The sequence below is a fragment of the Bos grunniens genome, chromosome 2 (assembly GCF_055505025.1).
Source record: "Bos grunniens cultivar Pamir isolate PY7600 chromosome 2, Bosgru_T2T1.0, whole genome shotgun sequence".
Lineage (NCBI taxonomy): Eukaryota > Metazoa > Chordata > Mammalia > Artiodactyla > Bovidae > Bos > Bos grunniens.
In genome coordinates, this window is record NC_141166.1 from 97,894,353 (window position 1) to 97,910,692 (window position 16,340).

The 16,340-nt window shown below is 37.4% G+C and overlaps 1 non-coding gene across 1 annotated transcript; it reads left to right on the forward strand.

The window, feature by feature from the left end:
* Positions 1–13,915: 13,915 nt before the first annotated feature.
* On the forward strand, positions 13,916–14,111 carry LOC147378384 (U2 spliceosomal RNA). The gene has a single exon (XR_015153694.1). It is a non-coding gene; the product is annotated as a U2 spliceosomal RNA (small nuclear RNA).
* The last annotated feature ends 2,229 nt before the right edge of the window (positions 14,112–16,340 follow it).

Genomic DNA, 16,340 nt, shown 5'->3' on the forward strand with positions numbered 1-16,340 from the left:
AATAGAGGGCAACTTAAATCTGGCATTGGATAGTCTCAGAATCTCCATAGCTCTGTTTAAAGAAGAAATTGTATGTTTTTAAAGTCTGATTATGCAGGAACAAAGTTCAGGGCAACAATGTCATTTAAAATGCTCAGGAGCAGAGCTATCATGAGTCAAAAGATGATAACAAAGCTGAAAGTCAATGAAATCTCAGGCTATATTAATAAGAGTATAATGCCAATATCAAGTGAGGCATGTCTGACCCTGGATAAAACCTTGAAATAGAATGTTTACAAATTAAAGAAGAATCAGACACTGACAATGTTTAAAGTTCTGGGAACAACGTCACATGACATTACTGGGGAATCTGAGAATGTTTTAAATGATATTTGGTTAGAGGCTTGGGGCTGCTGAGGGGAGGTGGTTATCTTTCATAGTTAATAGATTGTCATAAGGATAATGGTGTAGACTTAATTGATGTTTTTCTAGAGTGATGAACAAGGACTAACGAACTATAGTGACAAGGGATTAAGTTTATTATTATACATGATAAAATGATTCACTAAGATATCTGAGAAAAAATATGGGTCGATGAATGATTAGACTTCTTATATAGTCTCTTGCTGCTGCTGCTGCTGCTAAGTCGCTTCAGTCCTGTCCGACTCTGTGCAGCCCCATAGACAGCAGCCCACCAGGCTTCCCCGTCCCTGGGATTCTCCAGGCAAGAACACTGGAGTGGGTTGCCATTTCCTTCTCCAATGCATGAAAGTGAAAAGTGAAAGTGAAATCACTCAGTCGTGTCCAACTCTTAGCGACCCCATGGACTGCAGCCCACCAGGCTCCTCCATCCATGGGATTCTCCAGGCAAGAGTACTGGAGTGGGGGTTACCAAAGACTAGAGGCATTTTTCAGTTACTTCATTCAATAGAGGTTCACTCTGGAAATTCATTAGTGAAAAAGGAAGTCTCCAGTTATCAATGTATGTTCCCAGATAAGAATACTGGAATGGATTATCATTTCCTACTCCAGGGGATCTTCCTCATCTAGGAGTCAAACACACATCTCTTGCATTGGCAGGCAGATTCTTTACCACTGATCCACTAGGGAAATCCCAGAAATCCCATAGCTGTGTTTAAAGAAGAAATAGATTATATACTGATGTCCAGAATTCAAACATCTTTAGCTATCAAAGAACTGCTTTGTTGACCCAACACAGCAACTCCAGTGATTGGCTTTGCTTTTGACTGGTCTTCTCCTCTTTGCTACTCCAGCAACTTTGATCTGCTCCACAATTAAATTCCTTCCAATTATCAACGTACATTCTTTCAAGCAACTGTAGAGTACTTGTTTGGTGCTCAGAAGAAAATTGGGCATTTGAATTTCAGGCACTTTTCTAGATTACGAAATCACCACTAGCCAATTGTTCAGCCTTGATTTTCCCCATTCCCTTCTCCATACTTTTCCCATTTGATTGCCCTTCACAACTCATATGTATACAACAACTAATTCTATATTTCTCATTAGTTTTTGCAAATCACATTGATTTGCCACTCAGATAATAAATCCTAGGGGAAATATCGAAGAGATTGAGCATCTACAATGTACCAGGTTCCCAAGGCTAAGGATACCGCAGTCAATAAGACAGATGAGTATCCTGTTCTCACAATTCTAATTTAGGAAGGCAGACACTGAACAATGAAGTAAATGGATAGATAATTCCAGAGATAAGTGTTATAAAGAAAAGAAGCTGAGTAACAGAATAAGGAAAAACAACAGAGATCGGGACACAGAAGAGGTTATTTCTACTCTCACAGCAGACTCTGAGAAGTGAAGAACTGAGTGATGAGAAGCCTCCCACTTGAACACTGGGAGGAAAAATGGTGAAAGTAGAGGGAACCACAATGGTAAGCATGACATGTTTAGGGAAGAGAGGCCACTATGGCAAAAGCACAAAAATCAGAATGTGGTTGAAGATGCGGTCAGTGTGATGAACAAGAGCCAGATTCTGCAAGGTTGTGGAAACCTTGAGAATGAGTTTGTGTTTAACCTAAGGGGCTTCCCTGGTACCTCAGATGGTAAAAGCGTCTGCCTACATTGCGGGAGACCTGGGTTCAATACCTGGGTCGGGAAGATCCCCTGGAGAAGGAAATGGCAACCCCTTCAGTACTCTTGCCCGGAAAATCACATGGACCGAGGAGCCTGGTAGGCTACAGTCCATGGGGTCGCAAAGAGTTGGACACGACTGAGCGACTTCACTTCACTTCACTTCAGTGAACAAGCAACTGGAGAGTTTCTAGCAATGGACCAGGAGGATCTAATTTACATTGTTAAGAGCTTACTCTGGTTATTTAGCACGTAGGAATGGAAATAGGGAAGTTATTTAGTCTTTCGAAACATTCAGTAATACAGACAAAAAATAGTTGATGGCTTGGACTATCATTGAAAGTGGGTCCAGAGAAGAAATGGTGACTGTAAGAGGTGGTCAGAGTCAGGATATATTTTAGAAGTAAAGTCAATGGGTTTTTTGATTGATGTGATGTGTGAAATCAAAATGAGAAATTGAGGCAACAATTTTTGTACTTTATTCTTCAGCCTATTTTATACCAGTCTCTGCACTGCGGGGTAGGAGTTCAAAGTTGATAACAAAAATAAAGTATCTAAGTAAGAGAAGGTTTGAAAATGAGGAAGGGTCTACTTGATATTAGAGAATTATAGAAGAATGCATTGTGAGACCAGTATAGAAATAAAAGTAAGTAAAGGCTGTCTCTAATTCTGTGATCACGGTAAAAAGACCAGGGCTTCTGCATCTGTGGGATTTTCCATGTCTTTCCTCTATTTATTCTACCTCAGTTTCTATATTTTAAACAGGATAATACATTTTTCACAATGTTTCATTAAGTGCTACCACCTTATTATATAATTTTGATAAAATTTTGTCAGCATAGATATGGACAAAGAAAAGCTAAAACAAAATGAAAGTGAAAAAATATGTAAAGGCAAAGGGGATGAAAGAAATAGAGGGGGAAAGCCTGAAACATGCCTGGAAATTACAAAGCAAATTCATTTCTAATCATCAGCTCTTGTGTACTTTTGAACCGAGGAAGTTTTGAGCTGAGTGAGCTAAAAAGGTGGCCAAGACTGATAACATGTCTTTGTTAATAGAAAAATTTTAAATGAGTCTACTTGAGGGAGGCAAATTTAGAAGTCCTCTAATGAGCTTCTCAGCAAAAAAAAAAATATGAACCTAACATTTGGTTCATAAGTTAGTTTTCTTATTGAAAGAAGAGTCTAGTGAAACAAATTTTACAAAATACTGAAAGAAAACATCTACAGAGAGTTGAGACTCCAAACCATTGCACTTCAGGCCTTTCTATTTTTTTTTTTTTTTTTCATCCTCTTTGTTGGCTAATCTAGAAACTACGCATCAGGCTTATAGGCAATACAAAGGTCTGAATGATTTGTGATAGACATTTGAAAAAAATCACTTATGTCTATCAAATCTTGTATTTGTGGAGGTGAACAATAAAAACCAGGAGAACGAGTCTGCAATCTGTATTTGCTCTACAAGGATAATGCCCAGAACCCTTTGTGCTAGAGGAAGAATAGCCCAGGATCTCAGGCCATGTCCTTGAAGTATTAATACAAATATGATTGCACAAGACTTCCCATGGAAGATCTGCTTAGACCTTGGTATTTTGGTAAACCAAGTTTCGCAGCCTTACAAATGCTGCAGGGAAATTTTAGTAAGAATCTCTTGAAAGCAGACGGATTGTAGAAAACATTACAAAGCTTTACTTCTTTAAGTCTCAAGGTAATTGTAAGCATCTGATTTTACCACCTCATTAATCTGGGAAACAGTCAGCTCCTTTTAACCATAGATAAAGAGTAAGAGAAATTTAAAGTTTCAAAGCTCTAAACTCTTCTAACCCAGTTTTTCAAACAGCTACAGAAAATATTTTGTCAACATAAGTAAATAAAATAAAGTGGTACTTGAGTTAAAATGGAATATTTATATAGAACTTTTCATAGTGAAATGGCCAAGGTAAATGGGATAGTGGGGTCAGTTGGAGAGATACACATTATTTTTATATAAAATATAAAAGTAGTGACATTAAAAGAGAGAACAAATTTTCCTTTTTATTGGTCATCAGCAAATATCGGTGTGCCCCTCTGGAAAAAAAATTCTTCCATCAATGGGGGAAAAATAACTAGTATATCTGGATGGTTAAAGTAACCCTGGAGAAAAAAATGTCAAAATCTAAAGGTTAATTCACATGTTTAAGCTGCTTAAACATCTGGGGGCTTCCCAGGTGACGCTAGTGGTAAATAACCTATCTACCAAGGCAGGAGATGTAAGAGATGTGGGTTCGATCCCTGGGAAGATCCCCTGGAGGAGGAAATGGCAACACACTCCAGTATTCTTGCCTGGAGAATCCGCATGGACAGAGGAGCCTAGCACGCTATAGTCCATGGGGTTGCAAAGCGTCAGACACAACTGACGTGACTTAGCATGCAAGCACAAGCTACTTTATTGGGGGGCATGCCCTACTGCAAAAAGAGCACAGAGTATATAGTAAGAAAGACATGTTTGTCTCCATGCTCCATCACTAACCAGCCAGGTCATCTCAGGCCAGTTGCTTTACTTTTCTGAGCCCCAGTGTCCTGAACTGTAAAATTAAGACTCAGAAATTAACCTCATTGGAGTTGCTCAAAGATGTAAATGAGACATCACCTTGGAAGCATTTGACTCATGATATGTAATGCTTCGGGGCTTCCCTGGTGGCTCAGGTGGTAAAGAACCTACCTGCAATGCAGTAGACCTAGGTTCGATCCCTGGGTCGGGAAGATCTTCTGGAGAAGGGAATGGCTACTGGCTACTCCAGTATTCTTGCCTGGAGAATCCCTTGGACAGAGGAGCCTGGTGGGCTACTCTGTAGCCCAAGGGGTCGCAAAGAATCAGACACAACTGAGCAACTAACACACACACACATTATGCCTAGAATACCTTTACATCTAATTCACTGCATCATCACTATTATAGTTGGCAAGACTATATCAATTTCTATGTACAGGAGAACAGCACCTATTCGAGAAATAAGAAAATTAAATGAGTCCCATAATTTTATTTTCCCTTAAAGTACTGAATGCTACTCTATAATTATACTGAGGCACTTTATTATTAGCAATGAGTTGTGCATGCTCAGTCCTTAGCTATGAATTAACCGTCTCTTTACACAAATACACATCTTTTTAGCTTAGAAGCTCAGGACAAAGGATAGTGAGAAACTTGCCTTTTTTAATAGACTTAGGGATAAATGGAATAAGTGAAAGTAAAAGGCTACAAGAATAGATGATTTCTTCTGTCTCAAAGGCATTTTAAAAGAGAGTATCTAGAGAAGAGCACGAAGTGTGGGCTTATTTAAGGTGAACATATTTGAAAAGTAATGGTCTAAGTTATAAATACTCAAGTAAGGTTATTTATAAATAAAGAGAAATTCTAGGATCAATAAAGAATTTTCCAACTTTCACACTTTTAAAAGAGTTGGGGAGATAAAAGCCAAAGTGTGGCAGTTTTTAAACATAATTAATGCTTAGTGAATCTTCCTTATAGACCAGGCACTAAACTGAGAGCTTACATTAACAATCTCATTTCATCACCCAATAGCTTTGTGATCTGTGTAATAAATTTTGACCTTGATTTTAAGCATAAAGAATAGGCCGAGATCAAAAAATTATGAGACACAAACACTAGCATCTGATTCCAAAGTCCAAGCATTCAACCCTTTCACTATGCTCTTTAACAACACCAGTAGATCTCATGAGCTTCTGCTCAAACATTTCCACGTACCAATAAAAGCCTCCTGATGTTTATCCATAACTTACAGGATCAAAGTCTTCAAAATGAGCAGTATAATATTGGACACAGTCTGACAATTTGTGTTCATTTTCTTCAGAAGCTTGTGAAAGTCTCCAGATTGAGCTTATGTTTTTTCCCAAGTGAATTCATTTTTAAAAATTCCATTTTCCTTTCCTCTTGCAAGTATCAGTAGGTATGAATTTCAGGAAACTCTGATTTATTTGCAGGAATCCCCTCTTCTTATGTAATCTCTTGCTTTCAATGAAGATATAAATTATTTCTTTTTATAGGCAGCATTTATTGAGTCTAAGTATGTGTCAGGCACAGTGCTAAGCTCTATGCATAACTTACTCAATTTGATCCTCACAAACCTCTGTAGATATATGTTGCTATTATCTCTGTGTTATGTCTGAAGAAACTGAGACTCAGAAAAGTTAAGTGTCTTGTCCAACATTATAAAGCTTGCAGAAAGAGATAGGGTGTGATTCCAGAGCTATGGGACTACAAGTTCAAACTTTTAGTCATTATAAAGTTGGGCTAATGTCACTTTTCATTAGCTGAGTGTACCTTGGATAAGACAGAAAACCGTAATGACTCACAATCTCCTCATATGAAAAATGGGAATGATGATATATTGGATTGGCCAAAAAGTTTTCTCAGGCTTTCTGTAATATGTTATGAAAAATCCAAATGAACTTTTTGGCCAACCTAATAACTAGCTCTTAGATTATGACCAGGAAATATGAGATAATGTATGTGTGGTAGCTTAAAGAGTACTAGAACATATGTAGTAAGTATTAAATAAACACAAACTAAAATTTTAATTCTACCCAGCAGAGTTTTTTAATAGAAATGATAAACACTATACAAATATGTTTGGGTGTATCTCAGATTTTATGAACACCAAGTTTCAATAATGGCAGGACAGAGAAGCTTCCTGGAAAGACTTCTATCTAATTATGTACTGTTAAAATGCTACTGTTGGTGTTGGTTAATCTTGCTTGGACTTGTCTTTTGGCTCAAACCTCACTCTCATGTGAGCTACTGTCCAAGTCCTAAGGAGAGGTGAGGCTATAAGTAAAAGCTCCCACAGTATTTTTGTGACCCAAAATATCTGTAAGACCCTGATGGGAAAAAACGGAAATGCACGGTGTCGCTCTCTATGATCAAAGTAACATGGAGGAAAGACAGTCCCCTAAAACTTTTTTCTGGGAAGAAGTTCATAGTGTTTAAACCCTTCCTCTTGCTTTGTTGTTTGGGCTTGCCTCCTTAGATGGTATCTCGTATCAAACCACAGCAAAGGACCATCCTGCAGGCTTACACTGAAAAAGAAGCAGGCCTTGAATTTTAACCCCATCTTTCTAAAATCATTTGGTTTGGCATTTCAGGAAAATATGTCAAAGTTACATTTATTCTTTAGTTTTCCTTGAAATCTACCAAAACTGCCCAAAAAGTTTTAATGGGGGTGGGGGGGGGGGGGACATTACACTCACAAGTTCAGAAAACAGCTAGTAAATAAACACTTAAAAAAAAATCAAGGGGAACAATCACACAAAAGCTACTGAGTTCGGTTTGGTAAAATGTAGCCAAAAATGAGGGAGGAAGATATAAACTTAAGCATCTTGAAGTAAGCCAAAGGATCACTCAAAGACTCTTGCAATGGCATTTTATATAACATAAGGAGGATTAAGGGCATGGCTTCTGAAGAAGACTCATGGTACAGTCCTAAGAAAGTCAAAGCCAACACCATGCAAATAGAACAGGAGAAACTGCCATGAAGGCTGGGATATCTGACCTCTAACTACCATCTGGAAGTAACATGAAGAGAAGGATAAAAGAGGAACAAAAACCAGATTTGCAGTTAAGGATGAATGCAACTGAGCAGAAATAAATCCAGAATGATCACTTTCAAGACCATGGTAAGCCAAGACGCTCTACTGAAACCCAATATGGTCTCTGCCTAGTTCACCTGCTCGCCTTGAAAAGAAACATGCTATCAAGTCAGAAAACTATGTTGAATTGATGAGGACTTGTGAGGCAACATTCCTGATCTGAAGCTGTCCATGACTCCAGCTCAGACCTGGGGTGCATGTTCCACACCACTCTTAATTAAGGCACGGTGAACATTAACTTCCTCATTCAGGAAGAGGAATAAGAAACTTAAAGATTCCAACGTGGGAACCTCAACCAAAAGCCACAATTTCTTTTTTAAAGAATAAAAAGATAAGAACAGCAAAAAAACTAAGAGTACCCTATGAAATGGAAAAAATTTAAGCTCTACTACCCTACACTCTTATAAAATTAAAAGGATTATGAACTCTGAAAAGGGACTCAATGAAGAGCTACAGTGATCAAGAACACATCAAAGAAATAAATCACCCTGGTTAAGAGTAACCAGAAACAATAGATTGTATCATCAAAGTCTTCAGTTGAAACTATTAGGTACAGAATAAAAAATAGATATGTACTATAAAAATAAAAATATTGCTTTTTTAAATGAGCAAGGGACAAAAGAGTACTAAGTAATGATGAAAATTTTAAAAAGAACCAAGTAGAACATTTAGAGAACATAACCACTGAAATTAAACAATCAGTGGATGGATTAAACAGGAATTTAGATCCAGATGAAAGAATAGTCTGAAGAAATGATCCAGAATTAGTTAAATGTGAAGAAATCAAGATGGAAACATAGTGAAACGAAGAGATGGAAAATGCAAAATAGAGGTAAAACACAGAAGCACAGAATGGCATTATCTAACACACATCTAATTAAATATGCAGAAAAAGAAAAATTAAATGGAGGCAAGGGGATATTCAAGAGATATAGCTGAAAAATTTCCAGAGCTGATAAAAAAAAACAAGTCCTAGATATAGAAAGCAAAATATATACCAGTCAAGATAAACAAAAGAAATCAACATCTAGACATATAGCAGTAAAAAGGGTAGATAAGAATAGACAAGAAGATACCAAAATTATTCACTTAGGAAAAAAACTAGAAAGGAAAATAAACTGATACAGATCTCTGAATGGCAAAAATTTAATAAAGCTGTAAAATAAACTCTTCAGTGTGTTGAGAGAATATGCTACATGCCTAAAATTATGAATCTATAAAAAATCTTTATTCTGAAAAATGTGAAATGAAGATTGCTTTTATATTAAAAAAAAAGAGGATTCACCACTAGATTTTTACTAAAAGATCTTTTTCTGGATCAATATTTGGAAAAGAGAAAATGATCTCAGGCTGCCTGAGATTCAAGAAATAGTAAAAATTAATCAAGATAAGGGTAATAAAGAGTATCTTTACAAATAATAGTTGTTATATTTAATTTGTATAATTAGACAGAATTGAAATACTGGAAAATAATAGAATGAAAGTCAAGAGGAGGATAATCAAAGTTAATGGATAATATTTTGTATAATTTTTTTTTAATTTTATTTTATTTTTAAACTTTACATAATTGTATTAGTTTTGCCAAATATCAAAATGAATCCGCTACAGGTATACATGTGTTCCCCATCCTGAACCCTCCTCCCTCCTCCCTCCCCATACCATCCCTCTGGGTCGTCCCAGTGCACTAGCTTTCATCAAAAGAGGAGGTTAACTGTTTTTATGAACTTCAGACTTTGCTAGGTTATTAAGTGCACAAGGTACGAGTTTAAGGGTGCCTGTTAAAAGAGTTAAAATAGAAGTTAAAATAAGTTAAAATAGAGTTAAAATAGAAGTTAAAATAATTTTAAATTCAACCCAATAGATGGAAACACAAAAAGAAAATCCATTCACATAAAAAGGAGCATTTTCAGAAGCATATAAAAAACAAATCAATAGCTCCAGCACCATATAAAATACTAGGACAAAAAATTCACTTATCAAAATAAGTAAAATGAAACTATATATTACAACAAAAAAAGTAGACTTTTTAAGGATAAGCTTCTTTTAAAATTGAGCTACATTCTGTTTATAGAGACATCTAAAAGTTAAAGATCCAAAAACATTGAAAGCATGGAAAATGATACACCAGGCAAATATCAAATTAAAAATCCTGAAGTGTCTATATTAACATCAGAAATATGGACTTTAATATAAAAATTACTCTGGGGACAAAGACATCTCTACAAAGTGATGAATGTTGCCAGTCATCAGAAAGATGTATTAATTCTACACTTTTATACATCTAATAAGATAACTTCAGAATACATAAAGCAAAGTGGAAGATTTTCAAATACATGTCTCATTGACCAAGCACAGAAAGGTGAATTATATATAATTTTGTAGCCAGAAATTAGAGAATATACATCTGCTCCAGTACATGAGGAACAAGAAAATCTTGATCTGTAACAAGATAAAAAAATCTGTTAATATTAAACAAAATACATGATGCAAACCATTTTATTTGCAGTGTAGTTAATTAAGAAATGGGCTTCCCTTCTGGCTTAGCTGGTAAAGAATCTGGTTGCAATGCGGGAGATCTGGGTTTGATCTCTGGGTTGGGAAGATCCCCTGGAGAAGGGTAAGGCTACCTACTCCATTATTCTGGCCTGGAGAATTCCATGGCTTGTATAGCCCATGGGGTCGCAAAGAGTTGGACACGACTGAGCGACTTTCACTTTAATTAAGAAATAAATAACAAAAAGTTAAATAAAGTATCCCATACATTTGGAGATATAAAACACAATTCTATAATTATAAAATAAGTAGTAATGCAAAGTTAAAATATTTAGTACTAAACAATAAAAAATACAAAGATCAAATATGGGACAAAACCTATGGGATGCATCCAAACTAATCATTAGAAAGAAATCTATGATCTTAAATTATTACTTTAGAAAATACAAATCCATAATAAGAAATTAGAAATATAACAGTAGGCTAAGTTTGAAAAAAGTAGTAGGAAGAAGAAAATTTTAGAAGAGCTAAAATTAATGTGCTGTATGCTCAGTCGTGTCCACCTCTTTGTGGCCCCAGTCTCCCTTGCCTATGGAATTTTCCAGGCAAGTATACTGGAGTGGGTTGCTATTTTCTACTCCAGGGAATCTTCCCAACCCAAGGATCAAACCTGAATCTCTTGAGTTGGCAGATGGATTCTTTATCACTAGCATCACCTGGTAAGCCCCACAATCAAACAAAAATACAATAAATTCAACAAAGATAAAAGTTTATTCTTAAAGACTAATAAAATAGCCGAGCTTCTACCAAGATTGAAGGAGGAAAATGAAAAGAGACAAATAAACAATATTATGATTTTATTTTAAAGGTAATGTAACCAATAAAAAAGGTGAGCTTCCCAGATGGTACCAGTGGTAAAGAATCTGCCTGCCAATGCAGGAGAAATAAGAGATCTGGGTTCGATCCCTGGGCCAGGAAGATTCCCTGGAGAAGGGCATGGCAACCCACTCCAGTATTCTTGCCTGGAGAATCCCATAGACAGAAGATCCTGGCAGGCTACAGTCCATGGAGTCACAAAGAGTCAAACGACTGAAGTGACTTAGCACACACATATGCACAACCAAAAAGGTAGAAAGAAAATAAAATGATACTGTGAAAAATACTATGTTAAAGACTTTGAAAAGTGATACAAAATGAAGAGTTCTAGAAATAAATTATTAAAAAGTTCTCAAGAAGAAACAGTTCTTGAATAATCCTAAAAATAGTTGAGAAAAATCAAAACAAATTTTTAAAGATTTTCTGCAAAGTAAATAGTAGACCTAGGTGATTTTAAAGTTGAGTTCTATCAATCCTTTGAGGACCAGACTATGCCAGCCTTTCAGAAACTCTCTGGGAGAACAGAAAAAGACAGACATTGATCAGTCCTTGCTAACTCTAGAATTACCTTGATATGCACAGGGCCACAAGGAGGAAAATGATGCAGTAGAGTCAGTACTAGAAAGTTTTGTATAATCTTAAACCTCAAATATTCATTGGATCATAAACAAAGCATATCAACAGCCTCAGATATGCAGATGACACCACTCTAAAGGCAGAAAGTGAAGAACTTTCCAAAAATCAATGTGGAAGGTGACTACAGCCATGAAATTAAAAGATGTTTGCTCCTTGGAAGGAAAGCTATGACAAACCTAGACAGTGTATTAAAAAGCAAAGACATGACTTTGTCAACAAAGATCCCTATAGTCAAAGCTATGGCTTTTCCAGTAGTCATGTAGGGATGTGACAATGTGTGTGGGCATTCCCTCAGTCGTGTCTAACTCTTTGTGGCCCCATGGACTCTAGCCCACCAGGCTCCTCTGTCCATAGAATTTTCCAGGTAAGAATACTGGAGTGGTTTGCCATTTCCTACTCCAAAGCATCTCCCCGACCCAAGAATTGAACCTGTATCTCTTTGCACTTCCTGCGATGGCAGGCAGTTTTGTTACCACTGTGCCACTTGGGAAGATGCTACTGATGTTGACAGTTGGACCATAAAGAGCACCATAGAATTGAAGCTTTCGAATTGTGGTGCTGGAGAAGACGCTTGAGAGTCCCTTAAAAAGGGAGGAAATCAAACCGGTCAATCCTCAAGGAAATCAATCCTGAATATTCATTGGAAGCACTTATGCTGAAGCTGAAGCTCCAGTACTTTGTCTACCTGATGCAAAAAGCCAGCTCATCGGAAAAGACCCTGATGCTGGGAAAGACTGAAGGCACAAGAAGAGGGCGGCAGAAGATGAAATGGTTAGATAGCATCACCAACTCAATGGACGTGAATTTGAGCAAACTCTGGGAGATAGTGAAGGACAGGGAAGACTGGAGTGCTACATACTACATACAGTCCACGGGGTCACAAAGAGTCAGGACACCACTCAGGGACTGAACAATAACAGCAAACTTCAAATAGTATAAGGAGGATGGCGTGGGAGTGGGGTGATTGGACATCTGTAACCAACACACACATGAAAGAAGAAAATCAAGAAATCATTAACTTAAGAAAGGGATTCATTAAAATAGTTAAAATGCTAATGAGAAGGAAAAAATTTTTTAAACTTAATAAGAAATTTCAAGGTGAAATAAATTTTAAAAGGCTTAGATATTAAAAACTTGATTCTAAATTTTATAAAAATAAGTAGACTGATGAAATATAAAACATCAATTTATTGAGCATTATATATGGTATAACTCATTTATATAAATATATTAAATGTTTTTGGTTTGGGGGATATTAAAAACTACAATTATATATATATATACACATACACACACACACATATATATATATACATATATTTTTTTAAGCCACAATTTAGTATATCAATGACCAGACAAAGGCCTGAGCCAAGAAATCTCACTAAAGTGTTGACAAAAACTCCTCTGAGCAAGTGAGTAGGAGTTAACTGTGAATATTTTTAATATGATTTAATAAAAACACAAAGTTTTTTCTCACTGCCAGGCAAATATGCTCATGAACACTCTCATTTTGTTGCAGGAGGGGGGACCCCTTCCAGGGCCTGAAAGTGGGCTCTCGTCTAACACTCAGAAATGAATCATCTGTGGAGACACATGTGTTGACAAAGCAAGAGATTTTATTGGGAAGGGCTGCCTGGGCAGAGAGCAATAGAATAGGGTAAAGGAACCCAGGAGAACTGCTCGGCCACATGGCTTGCAGTCTCAGGTTTTATGGTGATGGGATTAGTTTCTAGGTTGCCTTCAGCCTGTCGTTCTAACTCAGAGTCCTTCCTGCTGGTGCACGCCTCGTTCAGCCAAGACGGATGCCATGAGAAGGATTCTGGGAGATGGTTGGACATGTGGTGTCATATTTTGACCTTTCCTGAACTCTCCCGGGTGGTGGTGGTTTAGTAGTTCCATGTTCCACCTTTTCAGTTGTTTTATCTCCTGTCCTAAAACAGCTCATGCAAATGGTTACTATGGTGCCTGGCCAGGGTGGGCGGTTTCAGTCAGTGTGCTTCCACTAACAATTTGAGGAATGTCAATAATCCATGCTTGATTCTTGTTAAGCATGTTCCATGTTCTGGCACCTTACTAAGGGATTCTGCTCTTGTAAACTTGACATTTTCAAATTCTTTTTTGTTTCCAAAATAAGCCCAGTGGGCACACATATTTCTATTGCCTTTCCAAAATGATTCTCATCACTTCTCGGCCTTTTGGCTAAGATAAAGTATAGTATCTGTTGTTATCAGTTTAAAATGACTGCCAAGTTTTTAATCTGTTCCATGGCTAGCGAGTCATACACAATATTTTTTGTTGTTGTTGTTGTTTGTTTTTAAGGCAAAAACATCAATAAATATCTTTTGGACCACTTTGAATGTAAAATTCTTCCCCTTGAAATAGCGACAATCAAAAATCTCCAATTGCACAGAAATAAAGCATGTGGATTTACATACAATCTCAAATTATAAAATCAACATACATACTGCAAACATGAACATGCATTAAATCCAAAGATTTTGCTAAAAGCAGTGAATATCAACTCAGTATTGGCCTGGCAATATACCGTTTCTAAACTCAGTGTATCTTTTTCCCCAAGTTTGTCAACTCTGATGACAGAGAAAGGGAAGAAATTCATTATTACTGGCCTGCCAATTCTGTGACAGATTTTAGTCTCTTGGGTATTTAAATACAATCGTTCAACAGATTTGAGCACCTATTAGAGGTCCAGACGAAGCTGACAGCCAACATCCTTTGATCTTAATAAAAGGAGCGAGAGGAGTTTGGGGGTGTAAGAAACCAAACCGGTCTAAATACTTCCCATGTGTATATACAATGGTTGGTACAGTGGGAAACATAGGAATGAATACATAAATAAATCTGCCTTCAAATAATAAGGCATAAGATAAAAATACAAGTCACTATTCAGTATAACAAAGAAGAGAATCAGTACTATTAATATCAGGAAAGAGAAGCAAAAAGACCAAAGATAGGTAAAGGATAGAGAGTTCATATCAAGAAGAAAATTCAAATGGAAAATTGTGGGTGTGGTATGAGTGTGCATGCATATGTATATTTGCACACATGTAGAGTGATGAGCGGAGAAGGCAATGGCACCCCACTCCAGTACTCTTGCCTGGAGAATCCCATGGATGGAGGAGCCTGGTGGGCTATAGTCCATGGGGTCACTAGGAGTCAGACACGACTGAGCGACTTCCCTTTCAGGTTTCACTTTCATGCATTGGAGAAGGAAATGGCAACCCACTCCAGTGTTCTTGCCTGGAGAATCCCAGGGACAGGGGAGCCTGGTGGGCTTCCGTCTATGGGGTCGCACAGAGTCGGACAGGACTGAAGCGACTTAGCAGCAGCAGCAGCAGAGTGATGAGTGTGACATTTAAGCCAATTTATAAATAATGAATTTTGCCAATTTATAAATAATGAATTTCAGAAAATCAGACATGAAGAGGGGGACCTATAGCCTGAAGGAGCAGAGTAAATAAAACAATAATGTCAAGGGAATTTGGATGAAGGGAAGTTCAATTCAGTTCAGTTCAGTCACTCAGTTGTGTCCGACCCTTTGGGACCACATAAACTGCAGCACGTCAGCCTTCCCTGTCCATCACCATCTCCTGGAGCTTGCTCAGACTCATGGCCATCGAGTCAGTGATGCCATTCAACCTTATCCTCTGCCATCCCCTTCTCCTCCTGCCTTCAATCTTTCCCAGCATTCTGGTCTTTTCCAATGAGTTAGTTCTTTGTATCAGGTTGCCAAAGTATTTGAGCTTCAGCTTCAGCATCAGTCCTTCCAATGAATACTCAGGACTATTTTCCTTTAGAATTGAATAGTTTGATTGCCTTGAAGTCCAAGGGACTCTCAAGAGTCTTCTCCAACACCACAGTTCAAAAGCATCAATTCTTTGGCACTCAGCTTTCTTTATGGTACAGCTCTCACATCCATACATGACTACTGGAAAAAAACATAGCTTAGACTAGATGGACCTTTGTCAGCAAAGTAATGTCTCTTCTTTTTAATATGCTGTGTAGCTTAGTCATAGCTTTTCTTCCCAGGAGCAAGCGTCTTTTAATTTCATAGCTACAGTCACAATCTGCAGTGATTTTGGAGCTCAAGAAAATAAATTCTGTCACTGTTTCCATTGTGTCCCTATCGGGACCAGATGCCACAATCTTTGTGTTTTGAATGTTGAGTTTTAAACCCGCTTTTTCACTCTCCTTTCAGAGGGAGGGAGGTTGCAGACTACCAAATACAATCTGAGGTACTTTTGACACATAGTTGGTCAATCTAAAAAGTCTGTTAAAGCAGATAATCATGAAATGACATACATTTATTTTAACCTAAAGTATACATGTACAGGGGCTTCCCAGAATGCACTAGTGGTAAAGAACCCATCTGCCAATGCAGAAGAAATAAGATATCCAGTTTCAATCCCAAGGTCCAAAAGATGCCCTGGAGAAAGGAATGGTTACCCACTCTAGTGTTCTTGCCTGGAGAATCCCATGGACAGAGGAACCTGGTGGGTTACAGTCCCTAGGGTTACAGAGTCAGACATGACTGAAGTGACTTTGCATGCATGCATACAGGTATAGAGTCACTCATCGCCATTTTG